Genomic DNA, 15,969 nt, shown 5'->3' on the forward strand with positions numbered 1-15,969 from the left:
GTCCGCTGGCCCGAGAAGTTGGCAGCCTTTGTCAGGCCCGCGGTGGGAGGTGAGTTGTTGCTCCGGTGCGACTGCTTGCGCTCGGCCTCGGCGGCGGCCCCGGGGCGTCAGTCCGCGCCGAGCCGGGCTGGAGTGCGCGCTGGAGGAAGGGGCGTCGAGGGCAGACACGAGCCCCACCCCCGAGGCCCCGGGGGGCGCGGGTCCGAGTCCGGGCGGTGGGCGGGCGCGGGCCGGGGGCTGCGTCTGCACGCCCGCCCCTAGGCTGCAGCCCCGACGCCGGCTTCTCCCGCCGCCCGGTCCCCGAGCAGCTCCGAGCGGCAGCGCCAGGCGTGTGAGCACCCGGCCTCAGGGATGCTGTCCCGGGTTTCCAGGTTCAAGCTCGGGACCGGAGCGAAGCCTTTCGGAGGAGCCCGCAGAGGGGAGGCAGGAAGGAGGACCACCAGGCCTCGGGGCTTTCCACTCTTCTGCCCGGGGGGGCCGGGAGGAGGTGGTCACCATGGAGACAGATGTGGCCGAAATGCCCGGGAAGAGAGGTGAGAGGTGCTGGTGCCGAACTTGAGCTGTGGGCCGGACCAGGTTCTGCCTCCTGTGCGGGAGTCGGTGGAGAGGGCTCTGGGCAGAGCGCTGCCGTCTTTGTCTGGGGATGGCCGGGCTCTCAGAGAGAGTGGAGGGCTTAGTGTGGGATCACCTCCCTTTCCACGCCGGCTGGGTGCACAGTGGGCCCTCCAAAGCCACCCCAAAATGTAAGCGAAACGTTAGCTTCCGAGACTTGAGCATAGCCTCACTTTTCCTCACACCTTTCTCCTCCCGGGTGATTATAACCATCTTAACCTTTGTCAGTGGGTCTGAGAATTTAGCTTTTTGGTTGGCAAAAGTATCTTCCACCTGTTATTCCCCTTTGCACAATAACCCTATGGTTTCAGTAGAGCAGATATTTTTGTTTTCCGTAGGAGAAAACAGACAGAGGAGTCCCTGACTGACACAGGCTCTCCTAGACCAGCCTTTCTGGAAGTTTGGTCTGTGACCTCCTGCACCAGAATCCACACCCTGCCCCGACCTGGGCTTGTTAGATTTCTAGATTGTACCCCAGGCTCAACTAATGATAATTATCTGTGGCTGGGATCCAGCAACCTACATTGGAACTAAGCATGCAGGGTGATTTTTTTCAGAATCATTGAGCCTGTTTTTCCCGTTTTAATTTAATGTAAATTAAGCTCAGAAAAAAAATGTCCAGACCAGAGAGTGTCGTCTTCCAGGATGTGTTATGATTCTGGCAACTGGATGAATTTAAGCCCCACGTAGCAACACTCCTGGACGTTCTCCATGATCCTGGGTTGTTTCAGGCTCCTTGCAGTCGCAGTGTTTGTAGGGAGCACCATTAGTGTGATGGCGGGAATTTTAAATGTGTAAATCTGAGTCACAAGATAGATCCAAGCCCCATCATTACTGCTTTCTTGCCCTTAGCTCTGTCTTCCCAGGAGTCTCCATTCTCCCAAGAGAAGAGGAAGAAGTGGCAGCTCTGCACCTCACAGCCAGGTCCCAGGTGAGAGAGTCTCTGCTGATTATTGAAACACCTCGTTTCTGGAGTACAGGCATGCTCCCTGCTTTCTGATGCAGAGCTTCTGTGTCTGCTGGAGCCCACCTAGAGAGCTGAGTTCTGCTGCTAAGAGACCACGCAAGTGAATAATGGACTCAGTGGAAAATGTTTTCTACTTCCTCTTGGTACCTTCTCCATCTAGTGTTTACTGTCACTAAACAGGCATGGAAGCTAGTTTCTGTGCTTGGTATCTTGGGAAACTAATTTAAAAGACAGTGTGGTTCATACCCCTTAGAATTTATTTTTCGGTTGGGGAAACAGCATGCACATGACTGTTAAGTAGGAGTTTAAGAAAGTGCCTTAAGTACTGGAGTGAATTATGAACATACTCAGTGCTCAGGTGGTTCAAAGAAATGCTGGAAAAGGAAGCCTAGGCAAGGCTTAATTTAAAGAGCTAGAATCCAGCCCTCTGAGATGATGAATGCTGAAGTATTTAAGAGGTGGACTGTTACCAGATTGCAGCTTTACTTTGCAAACTCCCCCTTCCCCCAGGGCAAGTATTAAGGCTTGTTGAATTGAAGCGGTAGTTGTAGTCTGTGGGTGATTAGTACATCCATCTTTCCACTTTTTGTATGTCTGAAGATTTTTATTAAAAGAAGCTGGGTAGGAGGCAAGAGCTCCCTGTGATGTGTGTCATACCACAACCCAAAGATTCCTCAGCTGGCCTCTCTCTTCGCTACAGTTTAACCGAAAGTGTAAAAAGTACACATTGCACATTGCTGCTGTTTGTAAGAGTGGTTTCTCAGGATGCTTCTGTACTTATGTGCCTCCACTGGGTTCTCGAAGGCCATATGTTAATATTGAAGACTTTATTAGTCAGGAAGCTTTAAGCTGCAGCTGATGGAAACTCAACTCAGACTAGCTTAAGCAAAAAGAGGTATTTACTGGGAAAGGGTGTAGCTCAGTGGTAGAGCATGTACTTAGCATGCATGAGGTCCTGGACTCAATCCCCAGTACCTCCATTAAAAATAAATAAATAAACAAACAAACCTAATTACCTGCCCTCCCCCAAAAATAATAAAATAAAATAAAATAAAATTTTAAGGAGGTATTTATGGACTAATATAACTGAAAACTACAGGTCTGGCTAAAACTGAGCTCCAGCAGCAACCTAACAACCTGTTCTCCCCGTCTCACGGACCTTTCCTTTTCTCCCTGTGGGTTTTGCTCTCAAGCAGGCTCTTCTCCTAGTGCAGGCTGGCCCCAGACAAATTTAGGCTCACATCTTCCAATACTGAAGATCAGGGAGAAAGGGCATCTTCGCTCCTGGTCATTTCAGAAGTCCTGAGGTTAGCTCTTTAACAGGCATTAGCCCCGTTCTTGGACCATTGTTGGCCGAATCTGGGTGTAATGATCAGAGTAGGGAAATAACCTGCACAGACACATGCACATCCCACCCATGGGTCAGAGATGGAGTTAGTGCTCCCTGAACTGTGTGGACTAAAGGCAGCCAGGCGCAGCAGCCCCAGGAAAATCAGGGTGCAGGTCCCAGAAGAAGGGGGAATGCTTTATGCATTTCAGCACTTTGATATTAGATTCAAGACTTGTCACAGCTTCAGGATGGGTTAAACCTTTTACGGAAATTTTTAAAACTGTCCTTTTTGCATTGCATTAGATTTTGTTTTTGCTAATATTCCAACTTTTTTCTTACTCGAATTTGCCTGGGCTATTTATCTTTTACTTACTAGATTTTTAAAAATATTAAAGTTTTAATTCTTTCTCATTGTAACCGGGTAAATGGCATAGACACCTATAAATATAAAAGTGTATTACTCATACTTACCTCCCCAAATTCAGTCCCCTCTGCCTACTGAGGATGACAGTTGGGTGTATATTTTTCCACATGTTTTTGTTGAGTTTGTACTACTGTATTTAGACATGTGGTATACTGTATTTCCTTCCATTCCCCCAGCCCCAACTTTGGAGATTTTGTTTGGGTCTCCTTTCCGTAAAGAGGACGTGGCTATTTTAAGAAACCTTTTTATAAGGGAAATTAATTTATTCACATTAATATGATTCCGTGTATGTTTCACATTTTTCCTGTCATGTGATTTTTATAATTCTGCTTATTATGCTTTGTTTATTCTTTTGTATTTTTTTCAGCCTTTTGAGCAGTAGCTTGCATTTTTGTTATTCTATTTTTTTTGATGATTTGGAAGCTGATTCCCACTGAGTGTCGGTTTAGTTCTAGGTATGCAGCTTGTAGGATCAAAGTCATTTTTTCTCATAATATCTTGTCTACTTAGTTGCTACTTACTGATTTTTACATTTTATATTATTTTACAAGGATATTTCTTATTTTTTAAGTCTCAGATTATTTCCATTTTTGGAAACTTTACTTTGAAATAATTTTAGACTTATAGAAATGTAGCAAATGGTAGAAAGATTTCTCATATGCTCTCCAAATTCTTCAAAATTTAGCATTTTACCTCGCTTTATTATTTTTTCCCCCAAATCAGGAAGTTATCATTGGCACAGTGCTATAACCTACTGCTCTTATTCAGATTTCCCAGGTGTCATAGTTTCTTATTTTTCTTCCCCTTAATTTCTGTTTTTATCCTATAATTCTTTCTGCTTTCCTTAGTTGTTAGGTTCTTTCTCTAATTTGACTTGTATGCTTTGTTCATTTAATGACTTTTTTTTAATGAAATGGAAACATTTCCTTTGAGTACAATTTCAGCCATTTGGCTTTGATTTTTGTATTTTATTTCATTATTATTTTGAAATTTTGATATATTTTTTCAGTATCAGTTACTGCTCTGTTCCATTTCTGTTTTAGAATTTATTAACATTTACTTTGTCACTTTTGCAAATGCTTCATGAATATTTAAATAGAAGATGTTTCTGTAGCATTTGGTGTATATTTATTTCAACAACCTGGAATGTTGTTCCCATTCTCTTTGGCTTTATGGAAAGAGAAGCATTCAGTGCTGACATGTATCTATGTCCATATAGTTTTTGTACTTTTTGTGTTATATAAACTTAATTCTGTGGTATTTACATGTAAACATTTATTTGGTCTATCTGTACCCTTAATTAATTTGTTGCTGTCATTTTCCGATTTAATGCTCTGTGCCTTGACCTGATTCCGCGCTTCACCAGAGATGCCCGCTGTCAGTCTGTTCATTCCATGACTTCTCCAGTCACAGGTTCTGTAGAGATTGATTTTTCTTGAGGACTCACAAGGAGAATTATTCATGCATGCCTTTTTTCCCCTCCACCTACATTTTGCTTACTTTGCCAGACTACATTGTTGACTCAGTGGTTCATGTTTTAAGTCTTTATTCCCCAGAAAAATTGCAGTCTCTCCATGGAGAAACCCTGCTCTTCCTTCTTACAGTTGTCATGTTGACAGTGGACATGGCACATAATTGATACCCAGTGACTTTACGCAGAATGTTCAGAATCTGAACATGTTCGGATGCTTGTCATTTATCACAGTCATTTCTCCTGTTTGAATTTATCTGTGCCTCTGCTCCAGGGCCAACAGAAACAAGGGGGTGAGAGGAAGATGACTGAGTGAGAGACGGTGAACAAAAGCATGTTTTGTGTCCTAGGCACCTGTGACGTTCAAGGACGTGGCCATGGACTTTACCCCAGAGGAGTGGGGGAGGTTGGACCCGGCACACAGGGACGTGATGCTGGAGAACTACAGGAGCCTGGTCTCACTGTGTAAGGACGGGCTCTCCCCGCGACCTGCAACACGCTGGGGAGGGCATCAGCACTTTATTGAAAATGAAGTAGCTGAGCAGAACCTTCACTCTGGCATCCGGGGGTCGGAACGTGTTGATCCCTTTGGGCCCAGAGGAAATCTCTTTCTGCTCTAGGTTCTTGGTGAAATGCCTGTGCTTGCTTTGGGTCAGGAGTCTTTGGATTTGAGTGGCAGAAACCAGACTTACACTAGTTGAAAAGGGACCCAGGGATACTGTCAGGAATCTCTTTTGTTTATTTATTTTTCAGTCACATGGCTTGGCTTTGCCCCTTGTTGGCTTTATCTTAGGATCTCCCCGGATGGCTAGATGGCCCCTGGCCGCTCTGGGATTCCATGATTCTTCCAGTTAGAGCACTGAGGCAAAAAAGCTAGTGCTTCTGTTCTGGAGATTCAGGAAATTGGGCCATGTGTCCATCAGTGAAACAATTACTTGAATCGGGGAGGTGAAGTATGCTCTGGCCAGTTTGGATCCTTTGCCCACGTGTGTGTGTGTACGTGCGCGCTTGTGCATGTGGGCATGCGCACGTGCATAGCACATGTGCAGGTACATGTACGTGTTTACATGAGGGGTGGAGGGAGCGAAGTTGGCTCCTCCCAAACCTCATGTAATACATTCCCTACGAGCATTGGTTCCAGTAACTAAGAAGGAAGAAAGGAAAACCATCAGAAGACAACCACTGGATTCCACAGTCCCGGCCACGTGGTGGTGCCACTGAAGTCCCCCTTTGCCCAACTCCTTCCTCAGTCCAAGCTGAGGTCTAACCTGCGAGGTCTCGCTGGAACTCCTGCAATAAAGAAATAAAGAGAAAGGCTCTTCTATTTCTACAGGTGCAAAGATTTGTCTACTCAAGTGCATGTAGACTTCCTTACCAGGCCCAGACTCTGGCCGCACCTGTTTGAAGCTTCACTCAGAGGCCTGCCCTCCCTCGTCCCAGGTGTTCCTGTAACAGCCTGTCTTCTCTGTAGCTCCAGGGTGTGGGGCTGCGCTCTAGGATCGACCTTGGTGCCCATCACACATAGCTAAGTCCCTTTTTTTTCTCTCTCTCCCTTTCTTTTTAACGAGCAGGGCTTCCAGTTTCCAAAGCTGAGCACTACGATTTGGAGAATGGAAAAGATCCCTTGGTGCTTGAGAGAAAAGCGCCCAAAAGCAGCTGTTCAGGTGAGTTAGGTAGACGGGGGCTTCAAGAGGAAGAGCCCTGCGGGACACTGAGGAAGTGGCGCTTCTCAGTGCCTGAGAGAGAACGCTAGGAGTGCCGACGTGCTTTTATTTTCTAAATGTCTTATGTTAAATTATGTCGCGTTTTAAATACATACGAAGGTCAAGGAAATAACACCAGATCAAACACATGCTAATGTTTGCTTCCTTTTGCCTTTTCTCTTTTTTCACCCTTTTTTGTAATGTGAAATAGATGTACAGTTCTGTGAATTTTCACAAATTGAACACATTCATGAAACTATCACCCAGATCAAGAAACAAACTTCCCAGCACCCCAGAAAGCATCTCTGTGGCCCCTTTAAGTTACCTCCCTCCTTCCAAGATTTGCTTAACTTCTGACACCAGATCAGTTTTACCTGTTCTTGACCTTTATTATTTAGACAGTCACGTTGTGTGTGCTCTTGTGTCTGGCCTCCTTCCCGGAATGTTGATGTGACATCCGTCCGTGCTGTTGCATGTGGCTGCAGTCTGCCCATTCTCAGTGTCGTCCAGTCTTCCATCGTGTCACCCTGCCCGCTTGTTTATCCCTTCTCCCGAGGTGGCTCGCGGGCGTCTCCGGGTTTGGGCTGTCTGAGTAGCGCTGCTGTGTGCGCTGTTTCCCACGTCCCTCGGTGGACGCAGGCACGCCCGTCTATCGGACACGTGCGTACGAGTAGGATTGTTGGATCGGGGCAGGTGCTGTTCACTTCTGGTAAATCTCACCAAACAGATTTCCAGAGTCACTGTACCAACCACGTTCCCACTAGCAGGTGGGAGGAGTGGGTGGGTTCCCCTTATTCTGCATCCTCACCAGCACTTGATTGTCTCCTACATTTTAGCCATTCTTATAAATGTCTGGTGTTTTCCAGTTTTTAAGAAATAAAAAAAGGTTACAGATTTAGAGTTCTTACATTCTCTTTCCCCCTGGAAATAACTGGTTGGTGCAGTTGGTGTGAGTCATTCTAATGTCTGTGTGTGTGTAGACACACACACGCCAAAAACAATATGTACATACAGTGTACTTTTTCTTTTACAACCCAATTTTTTAACCCTCACATTGTATTTTGATATTAATCGCTATTAACACATATAATTTGTGTTTATGCACTTTAACTACTATGAAAGAAGTCCAGTTGTGTGAGTAAACTGTGAAGTTTATTTTCACTTCTTTGACATTAATTAGTAAAAGAATTGCAATGATCATCCTTTTACTGACTCCTTACGTTCACCTCGAGAGCTGGGTTAGGGTAGATAACCAGAATACGCAGCACTGGACCTTGAAGTATCACATGATCAGCCAAGGCCCCACCACAATCCTGGACAATAATTGATGCTCTTAGATGTAGTAATTGTTGTCAGTCTGATGGATATGAAATGATGTTTTATGCTTTTTTAATTTACATTTCTCTGGTTATGAGTGGGTTTGAGTATTTCCTGTGTTAGCTATTCACATTTCCTCTTTTATAAATTACCTGCAGTTACCCTTTGCGTGCTTTAGAAAGTGGGCCATTCACATCTTTTTCTTGATTTCTTAGAGTTCTTTATATATTTTAAATACTAATAGATGGCAAAGGTACCATTACAAATCAGTGAGAAAAAATTGGTTCTCTTAGTCTGTGGCTTATTTTATTTTATGGTGTATTATACAAGCATAATTTAACATTTTTAATGTTAGAAGATTTATCTTTTTTTTAATAGTTTTTGCTTTTTGTGAATTGTCTTCCTTATTCGAATGTCAGGAAGATAATCTGTACTTTATTCTAAAATGCTTGAGCTTTGTTTTAAAGATAGTATTTTTTTTTGTATATGATGTGAAATAGGTAACTAATTTTATCTGTTTTTCCTACTTAAAGCCAATAGTCCAATGTCATTTATTGAAAATGTATCTTTCATCACTGATTTGTGCTAACTCTTAGGTAAACCCAGGTCCCATGCATACTTGGGTCTATTTCTGGAGTCCCTGGTTACGTGGCTGTCTGTGCTGTGATAACCTATTGTTGTAATTACTACACTTTGTAGTATGTGTCTCTCATAAAGAAAATCTTCCCTTAATATTCTGTTTTTTAAATCTTCTTGTCCTTTTGAATACAGAGTTATTACATCCGCCCCTGTGGACAGAGATGTGTTTCCCCTTGGAGACCTGTCTGTTTCGTGACTTGCGTGTTCACCACCCTTCTTTTTTTTGTGGGAAATACTGTCATTTTCTTAGTGATCTACAATAACTCGTCATGTATGAGGTCATTAATCTTTATGTTACAGATGCGCCTTGTAGTTTTTGCCTTTCCATCTGGCTGTGTTTCTTAACATACAGACTTAATGTATCACAATCTTGTGTTTCCTGTCTTTTGTTAGCACTTAGAAAGTCCTTTCTCATGCCGCAATTACAAAAATACTTGCTTCTGTTCTCTTCTTTTGTCCTTTCATTTTCTTTCCCCCTTTTAAACCTTTAATCCGTTTGGAATTGCCTCTTACTTCTCTGGTTCTATCTGCTTGGCTGTCTCTTCTGAACCATTAAATATTTGAGCTACTCAAGGTTTGGTTGGAATCCCCCTCCCCTCAGTACCTGGAACCATGGCCTTGAGTGGTTGCCCGGGTCAGGAGGTAACAGGACTGGGGTGGAGGGGGTCGGGGGGGCCTCGGAAGCTGTAATAGCACATGCCTCGACGGAAAGGGGTCCCTCCTGCTCTAGGCTGGCAGCCACAGGAAGTGGAGGTAGTAAGTCCTGTGGGCTCTGTGGGGAGCGTGGCTGTGTTCCAATAAAACTTTATTTAGACCTGGGTAGTGGGCAGTAGTTGGCAGCCTCTGCTCTAATTGGGCATCACTCTGCATGCTTCCAGTTTTTTTTTTTAAGAAGCTCAAAATTTGAATTTCTGTGTGAAATCTTGCTATTTTTAAGTGTTGGCAATTGGTCTCAAAAATTGTATAAACAGTGTGGGCCAGACAAGACATACCTGAGGGTCAGTTAGTCCAGCTGGCCAGCTGTGTGCAGCCTCTGCCTCCTCCTTGGGTGACTCGTCCACTCCCACAACCCAATTACCCTCTCTCCCTGGGTGAATCCCAGGTCGGTGTTTCCACCCCAGACCTCCCCTTGGGGCTCCTGTTCTCAGCATATTTAAAACTGAATGCCAGATATATGCCCACATTCTCCATCCTCCCAACAGGATCTTTTTCTAGTAATTGTCTTAATGACACTCACCACCTTATCAGACTGCATAAGCCAGAAATCTATGGACAGTCCTTCAACTGCCCCTCCCTCCTTTATCCAGTTCATCACTGTGTTCATCTGCTCAAGGTCTAAATATTTCTTCACTGTTAACATCCCTCCATCTCCCTTTCCTTTGCCTGGACTCCTGTGATAATCTCCCTGATTCCACCTTTACCCCCATAAACTCCCTTTTTTTTTAATTTACTTTTTAAAAAATTTTGTTGAGGGGCAGGTAATTAGGCTTATTTATTTTCTGATGGAGGTACTGGGGATTGAACCCGAACCTCCTGCACGCTAGGCAGGCGCTCTACCGCTGAGCCATACCCTCGTCCCTAAGCTCCATTCTTTATATCGCAGTGAGTGATGTTTTCAAAATACAGGTCAGATGCTATCACCCTTTTGCTTACATGTCAGTGGCTTCTCATTGCTCTTAGGATAACAGCCAAAATCTTTGAGGCCTACACCACCTTGCAAAAATCTGTCCTTTACTCATTATTCCAGCATTATCTCATACCTACTCTCCCTCCATTTTTATACCCTTTCTTAGCAACTCTTAATGGTTTTAGCATCGCAGGACGTAATTTAACTCCCAAAATCATTGAGGACCCTGAAGAGCTACTGTTTATGTGTGTTGTATGTACCAATAGTCACTATATTAGAAATTAAAAGTGAGAAAGATTTTAAACTACTGGATATTTAATTTTTAAACAACAATTAGAAACCCATTACGTGTTAACACAACACAATTCTAATAAAAAACAACTTTTCTCCAACAACAAAAAAAAGGGTACTGAAAAGAAGGGCTCCTTTCTGCAGTTTTGCAAGTGTCTCTGATGGATGGCTCGGTGGGAGACAGCTGTATTCTCACCTGCTTCTGACGCAGTTTCTTGTGATGTGGCGTTTTCATTGACCTGTATGAAGAAAATCCAGCCTCACACCAATATTTAATTGGAAAAGGGGGGAGTATTTTTATAGCCTTTTCAGATGATTTTGGCTAGTCTCCTGACACCACACCAAGACTAGGCAAGTGTTAGTTTCTTACAGATCAGATCCAGTGTGCACCTGAAACCGTATCCATGAGTTTTTCATACTCTTACATTAAAATCTGTTGATCTTTTGTAAAATACTGGTTCATTGAGTTATGCAGATCTTCCAAATATTGACACATCACGTTTTAAAAAAAACACACACACACAATTTTCTGTATCACCACTGACGGTATCAGAAAAGAAAGTTTTAGGAAGCTATCAAGTTCTCAGTGGTAGATAAAAGTTTTCTAAAATTCTAATTTCTGCAAGAAGGCACATTCTTTTGTCAGCTTTGAGAAAATACCCACCAAATATCCAACAAAGATAACAGTTGGTCAGTCATTCTTTCTAGTAAAAATGGTGGTCCGTGGAAAAAGTGGCTAGTTCAGCTCTCAAACCATCACACAAGTGGTTTTCCTCAAGACAACCATCCTACTTTGATATGAGCAGACTTGCTTTATGAATATTTCCTGGTCCATCATCCAGAATATTCAAAGGTCATGTGGTCAAGGTTTGAAATTTAATAAATTAATTTTATTATATTAATAATGTTTCCTGTTGTTTCCTCAGACATTTTTCCATGAAACTGGCTTTTTTTTTTTTTAACTGAGTACCTGGTGGGGAAAAATGGAACAACTCCTAGTATATTTGGTGTCTTATCCTAATTTGTACAGAAATTGTGGGCAGTTTTACCACCATTACTTTTGCAACATCAGTGCAAATGTCAAGACAGCAAAAAAGGCAAATAACATCTAAGCATTGTTCTGAAAGTAGTTTTGAAGCTACAGCCTCCCAGGGGCCCGCAGACCGCGCTGTGAGACCGCTGCCTCCGTGCACCAGCGCTAGCTTATCTCAGTTCATGTTCTCGTGATTCAGCAAGCACTTACATAGGGCCTGTGCTGTGTCATTGTTTTTAAGTGTTTTGTAAATATTCTCATTTACTGCTCATTCAGGTAGGTACTGTTTTCATTCCTCATGAAGTAGGTAGTGTCGTTGCCCTGTCTTACAGATGAGGAAACTGAAGTAGAGTCAGAGTGAATTGCCCCAGGTCACAACGGCGAGGGAGTGGCAGAGCTGGGGTGGAACTCATGCATTCTGATCGTGGAGCCCGTGCTCTCAGCTGCTGTGCTTTTCTTGAATGTCCCCCTCACCTTGGGGCTTCGGTACATATCATCCCCTCCACCTGGAATGCTCACCTCCTGCTTTTGTTCCCATTACCTGGGACCCCCACCTGAACCCCAACTCCACTTTGATGGCAGCTCCATGATTTACCTCCTCAGGGAAGCCTCCCCTCACCCCTCTATGTTCTTTCACAGCATCGTTCACCTTTTATTTCTTAGCACTTACTGCAGGTGTACTCTTACGTGTATTTGTAAGTGTTAGACTAAATTTCCTCTCCCCTCGTGCACATAGGGGCTGTGTGTGTGTGTTTTCCCGCAGTGCCTAGCACTAGCGTTGTGTAGGACAGACATTCAGGAGGTCATCGTTGAATAAATGGGTGGGAGAGTAGATGAATGAACAGAGTTCATTTGGCTATATGGAATGAGGGGCAGGTCTAACTTAATTTTCTAAATCAGAGCACCATGTATTGGTAAAACAAATTATCTCTAGTTCACTGACTGAAATACCACCTTTGTATTGTCCCTAATTCCTATATAGATTTGGCTTTATTTCTGAAATTGCTCTTCTATTTCCCTGGTCTATTTATGTCTTCTTTTGAACCACATTCTTGAAGTTATTTTAGTTTTATAAAGTAGCTTCATATTGGATATAAAAATTCTGATAGCTTGATATCAGATATATTCAGAGAAGTTAGCTTCCCTCCCTGTCCTGTCTCCTCTGTTCTCCATAGGTGACCATTTTTATTAGTATTTCATTTGTCCGTCTTTGGTTTTGGAAGATAGAACCAAATATGTCTGTGTATTTGTTTCCCTCCCCCTTTTTTCCCTGCACAAAAGATAGTAAACTATACGCTTTCCTTTGCAGCTTGCTGTGTTTTTTAAGTTTATTTAATATCTCCTGAAGATCGCATCATAGCGATATGTAGAGGTCATTCTCCTATTTTTTTAAGTTGCACGTACTCCGTTGTGTGCATACACCACATTTTAATCAGTTCTCTATACTAGGATATTTGCGATGTTACCAGTCTTTTGCTACCTCGGTGTTGTAATGAGTAATAACCTTGTGCATGTATAGTTTAATACATTTGCCATTGTGCCTTTGGGAGCTCATAGGAGATTTTTGAACAGGGACATATTATGAAAGTATTGTTAGGGAAGGTTAAACTAAATGGAACGCATATTTGGAGTAGAGTTTGTTGACTGGAAACTTAGAAGTCGAAGTTGCACTCTACAATAAGGTGATAGCCGCTGGGGTATTTACCACAGCACTGGGTCTTCTATGAGAGCTTGTTCCTCCCCGTCCTGATCTAGGAACTTACTTCCTGTCCACCTGGTGACATGGTGCTTCATCTGCATCCCTCCTCCTGTCTTTCCTGATCATCCTTCCCCTGTTCTGACTCCTGGATAAGCTCTTCTGATCTTTGCATATACTGTGCATGTGTCTCCCTCCATCTGCTTCTCTTTGCAAATCATCTTACAAGAGTCAAATCCACTACCCGTCGAAGTTATGCTTTTCACCTTCATTAACTCTTATCCATTACAGAACTGCCCTTTTGTTGAACTCAGAAAATGAAGGAAATTTGCGTTTCCAATTTCTTTCAGACTTGGAGACTAGACCCGAGAGCAAAGATTCCACTTCAGTGCAAGATTTTTCCAAAGAGGAGTCATGCCAGGTTGCAGTAATAGACAGGCTGACAAGGAGCAGCGTCTATGACTCCGACTTGGAAACAGCTCTCGAGTGTGAAAACTGGGTAGAGAACCAGCAAGGAGATCAGGAGAGACACTTGAGAGAAATGCTCTCCCACGTGAATTCACTCTCCGAAGAGAGGGCTCGTGAGCATGATGTTTACTGGAAAAACTTCGGGCAGAAGTCAGTCCTCCTCCCTCAAGACAGAGTTCCCAAAGGATCGTATGCCTTTCATACCCTTGAAAAAAGAATGAAACAGAAATCAACCCTAATGAAAAAGCAGAGGACCTATAAAGAGAAAAAGCCTCATAAGTGTAACGACTGTGGTGAGCTCTTCACTTACCACTCGGTGCTCGTCAGACACCAGAGGGTCCACACCGGGGAGAAGCCCTACAGCTGCGGTGAGTGTGGCGAGTCTTTCAGCCACAGGGCCAACTTAACCAAACATCAGAGGACTCACACGAGAATCCTTTTCGAGTGCAGTGAATGCAAGAAGGCCTTCACGGAAAGCTCATCCCTCGCGATACATCAGAGGATTCACGTTGGAGAGAGGCCTTACGAGTGCAGCGAGTGTGGGAAAGGCTTCAATCGAAGCACCCATTTTGTGCAGCACCAGTTAATCCACACAGGGGTGAAGCCGTACGAATGCAACGAGTGTGACAAAGCCTTCATCCATTCGTCAGCTCTCATCAAACATCAAAGAACTCACACGGGAGAGAAACCCTACAAGTGTCAGGAGTGTGGGAAAGCCTTCAGCCATTGCTCTTCCCTTACTAAACATCAGAGAGTTCACACCGGGGAAAAACCATATGAATGCAGCGAATGTGGGAAAACCTTTAGCCAGAGCACACATCTTGTTCAGCATCAGAGAATCCATACTGGAGAGAAACCCTACGAGTGTAATGAGTGTGGGAAAACCTTCAGCCGGAGCTCAAATTTTGCCAAACATCAACGAATTCACATTGGAAAGAAGCCGTACAAATGTAATGAATGCGGAAAAGCCTTCATTCATTCGTCAGCTCTTATTCAACACCAGAGAACTCACACTGGAGAGAAACCCTACAGATGCAGTGAGTGTGGGAAAAGCTTTAAGTGCAGCTCATCCCTCATCAGACATCAGAGGATTCACACTGAGGGGTAGCCCTGAGAAGTTCCTGAATGTGAGAAAATGTAAGTTGGTCTTGTCTCTGTGTTCGATCCCTGAGTGTTTAGGTAGAAGACGTGTAGATGCAACTTGAGGACCAGTTCTGTGGTGTCTGTCTCTATTTGCATAATACATAGTTTTGAGCCATGAACAGCCTGTGTCTTATATCCGTTGATTTGATCATTCTGAACTCTTCCAGCTAGAAATCTCAAATGTTGATCTCTCACCCAACCCCTGCAGCCCCCAATGTACCCTTCTGTGGAAATTCAGTAAATCCCTGGGACTGGGTAGCAGTACATCCTGTGAAACCCAGGGCCCCGTCTTGGCCACACCCATGCCTGCCACGGCATCTCACTTTGAAGGACATCACTCGGTCGGTTAGGCTCACACTCTTGTCATCGGGAAGACGCAGAGTTGTTCCCCTTTGGTCCCAAGTGGAGACCTAGACACAGGAAGAGTGTCCTTTCTTTTCCACGAGCTACAAAAACCAAAAGATTCAGCGGTTGGAATGTGCTTTGGATTCCCTCCCCAGCCGTGCAGGCTACTATCCCATTTGACGGACATAAAACGTGGGCTCTAATCATGTTCCCATGGTTTGTGCTGGTCGCAGACTTAGGTCCCTGTCGTCCCTCTGCCGTGTGCGGCTTCACTTTACACTTGCTTGGAAGTGACCCCGAGGCAGAGGATGGGCCGGAGTCTTAACTGTCATTTTTGATCAAGTCCCCCTTCTCTCACCTCTGGCATGGGGTGAATTTTCTACAATCAGTATTAGGGAGATTTCATGTCCTTAGCTTACTCTGTTCTCTGTAAACTCCGCTGTGCCACTTTGAGAAAAAGCCCCCGGGATGCTGGGAGTCTGAAAAGTTGACGGGTCTGGTGTGTTGTTATCCCTAGGGCCCCCATCGAGAAGAGCTGAGGCAGCCGTGAGGCACAAGGACACACCTTCGTGTCACGTACGGAACACAGCACATGGGACAGTGACTGCTGGAGGACAGGCAGCTCCCCGCCGTGAAGAAGTCGCCGTCTCTCGGGCCTCACGCCTTCCCAGTTTTGGTGGCTGTCCTCTGTACGTTGTTGGTTGTAGCTGTACCCCAGAGCCCCCAGGAAGGTAGCAGAGGCTTGAAGCCATGGTGGTCTATTGGCATCAGTTACGTGGGTGACCAAAGACCCGTGTGGTGGGATCAGAAACACAGAAGCAAAAGTTCAAATAAATATTTAGCAAAACACTTTACACACGTCAGGGTTTTTTCTGCTATATTGTGTGGAAAGATTGTAGAAAA

At 44.2% G+C, this 15,969-nt stretch overlaps 1 pseudogene; it reads left to right on the forward strand.

Annotated features, from left to right (window-relative positions):
* LOC140693895 (zinc finger protein 286A-like) lies at positions 1-15,920 on the forward strand (annotated as a pseudogene).
* Positions 15,921-15,969: the final 49 nt, after the last annotated feature.

This window comes from Vicugna pacos, unplaced genomic scaffold (assembly GCF_048564905.1).
Source record: "Vicugna pacos unplaced genomic scaffold, VicPac4 scaffold_20, whole genome shotgun sequence".
Taxonomy (NCBI): Eukaryota; Metazoa; Chordata; class Mammalia; order Artiodactyla; family Camelidae; genus Vicugna; species Vicugna pacos.